Genomic DNA, 3536 nt, shown 5'->3' with positions numbered 1-3536 from the left:
GCAGCAAGTCTCGTTCAGGTAGTTTCTGGCAGCTACTGGTGTTAATGGATTAGGGGTGTCCTCAACCTCGAACGAGTCATAGTACTTTATTTTTTCACTATCAGACTACTCTAACGCACTGGGAAAGTGCACGACAATAACACGGTTTACCATTTTATGTATGTCCTTATTTAAGCCTTACTGGGTGGTACCCCCACAGCCACACAGTAAGGCTTAAGTACGCCGAGGCCTTTATCAAACCAGAATTGTGTTCCTTTTACGCATATTATACTAGATATTATGTTGCATTACTTTGAATAATATTAAATTAACTTAAAAAAAACAAAAAAAACATGGTCTTTGTTTACACCACAACTTTCGCCCATTCAGAGGGCAATCATAAAGAAACTTTGTGAGGAAGATTTAATGTTAAACTTTGTCAACAGCAACGATTCAGGAGTAGAAGACAGTGACAGGTCTGAGGACACTAAGCGAGGACACTTGTCTTGACCAGCACTGTACAATATCCGTGTGAGAATGTGAGAGGATATCTGAGGCTCTGTCGGTTACAGTTGCCACAAAGAGGGCACAGAAACCTGTTGTAGATTCATTTAAAAATCTTGTCAAACAGGATTTCAGCTCAATTAAATTTCGTGCTTTGGGAAGCAGCCTACTTCGTGGTTTTGCATAGACAGTAGGCTATGGAGTATTTTAGAGAAATCTTCACAATTTGTTTATTTATTAATGAAAAGTACTGGATGCTATTTATACTGAAATATTATGCTCTCGTTCATCCTCAGTCATTCTATCCATATATTTATCCATATCCATCCATCCATCATTCTATCTATCGTTATGTCTGTCTATCTATCTCTGTCATTAATTTGATCTATTTATCGCTCATAACCATTGTCTGTCTATCTATGTCTGTCATTAATTATATCTATCTATCTATCTATCTATCTGTCATTTATTTGATCTATCTATCGCTCATAACCATTGTCTCTCTATGTCTGTCATTAATTATGTCTGTCTATCTATCTATATATATCTGTCTATCTATCTTTCTATCTATCTGTCATTCATTTGATCTATCTATCTATCTGTCATTTATTTGATCTATCTATCGCTCATAACCATTGTCTGTCTATGTCTGTCATTAATTATGTCTGTCTATGTCTGTCTATCTATCTATCTATCTATCTATCTATCTATCTATCTATCTATCTATCTATCTATCTATCTATTTATCTTTCTTTCTTTCTATCTATCTATCTATCTATCTATCTATCTATCTATCTATCTATCTATCTATCTATCTATCTATATATCATTCATTTTATCTAGGTATTTATTAATAACATGTAAGTTGATGTTGATATTTGATTAATGTAAATATGGTATTTATAGTACAAAAACATGCACAAGAGAACTGAGATGGGTTTTGGCCTGCTGCCACAGATGATCCAGTTGTTACATATTCAAGGTCATTTGACTGAGGTCTGGTGTAACACGAGACTAGCATCTCTATCCAGCAGAAACCTCACTGTGCCTCTCTCCCCCTGCAGCCCATCCGTCCTGCATAACACTAGATCTACACACAAAACCCTTCTCTTCTGCATGGCAATACAGAATAGCTGGGATGCTCAATATAGGACACGTATTAAAAATGTATGACCTTTAATGACTGTTCATTTATATCTTTACCCCCCCCCCCGTGGATTCTGGTAATTCTGTGGATTCTCAAAGCACTGCATGATGTATGTCATCCAAGATCAGAAGCAGAAAATGACTCATTTATTTCAATGGAAAGTCATTTATCACCTTTTCATGTAAATGACAAGATAAATAAAAAAAAGAAAGACATACACATTATATCATCTTGAGAGAAAACAATCTCTCCATAAGCTTTCTTTGGCAACATAACCACTGTTTTTCTTACTGGCATTTAATCAGGTTAAGATGTAACGGCTGTCCTGTTTGGGCAAATTCTCTTTAATAATGCTTACATCTTGTGTTGCTTCCCAACAAATCTATCACTTCTGACATTTTGGCCAATAGAAATCTGAGCTTGCTGCAGGTTTTGTAGAGGGATTGGCTGGCTTGTTGCTAAGAGTCAAAGTGCAGTAACTCATGGAGGAACAGGGCATTCCCACACTGCTGAATAGAGCATGCACCCTGTAAGTAAGCAGAGAGAGATACACAAGGCAGAAGAGCGTGTCGCAGCTTGTTGAAATATCATGGGAAATTGCACAAGTGCACCTGTACCAAGCTCCCTGGATATGCATGTTTTGTGCAATCAAACACATAAAAAAGGACACGTTTGTTAAAAAGCAATGAGAGTATTTATGAATGCCCGAGTACTTATGATTTAACTTAGGACATTGTAGTGGGTGGTGTAGGTATTATTATTTATTTTTATTTTTTTAAGTGTCCGAGATCTCCAAAGGGCCACAATGGTGCAAGGAGGTCTGTGAAAACTTTTAGAGAGTGGAAAGAAAAGTTCATTTTAGAATTTTTGTTGTTTTATTCTCACAAGATTGTGATTATTTTATTTATACAAAATGAACTGAAATCTAAATCAAATAGTTTTTAGCTCGCCTTCCTTGCAAAGTACAGCCATGGCCAAAAGTATTGGCAGTGACAAATTTTGTGTTTCACAAAGTTTGCTGCTTCAGTTGTTGTGGTGTTGATTTTTTTCGAGATTGATCAGATGCTTTTTAAATAATTGCCAAAAGCTTAATAGCCCACAAAAACCCAAATTTCACTGTTTTTTGGTCCTGGTACAAAATGACCAGCTAGCATCACTTCACTAATCATATCGTCAGCACTATCATTCTGATTGGATTATAAGAGCAGACTGATTGATATAAAAGGAAGGAAGTGCTGCAGTCATAGTGTTTAGGGATGCACCGATATGAACATTTTGGAAGATACCGATAAATCTTTATATTTGAAAGCTGATAACCGATATATTGGCTGATATATCTAAATTAAAAATGTTATATCATTTTTGAGAGTCTGATTACAAAAACAAAAGCCTCACCATTAAAATCCATGTCCCAAGCACACAATTATAATGTTCTCATTATTATTTTATGTAGCCGATATGACAGACTTGTGTTGCACTGAACGGGATTTTCCTTTTTTGAAGTGATTCCAATTATATTTCAAGCAATTCAAAATCATCATGTTGAACAGTGCGCATCTGAAGTGTCTCAGCTGAAGACATTATTTATCGGCTTTAATATATCGGCCAATTTTTTTAAATTGGGCAGACAATGATAACATTAAAAATGAACATTTATCGGCCTATACCGATTTGGTGGCCGATATTTCGTGCGTCCCTTATAGTGTTCTTGTGTTAGCAATGGTTACCTCCAAAGGTTTGCATTAAAACGGCCTCACATGCAAGGGAATTGCAGCAAAGAATATTGCACCTGAAAGAACCATTAACTGAATCAAATAAGAACTTCAAGGAGAGAGGTTCATCTGCATTGAAAGCAGACTCAGGGTGTCCAGCAAGCGCCAGAACCATCTCTTCCTGAGGAGTCAGG

Source organism: Leuciscus leuciscus (assembly GCF_965113295.1).
Source record: "Leuciscus leuciscus genome assembly, chromosome: 1".
In the NCBI taxonomy this organism is placed as follows: domain Eukaryota; kingdom Metazoa; phylum Chordata; class Actinopteri; order Cypriniformes; family Leuciscidae; genus Leuciscus; species Leuciscus leuciscus.
This window is presented reverse-complemented; position numbering follows the sequence as displayed.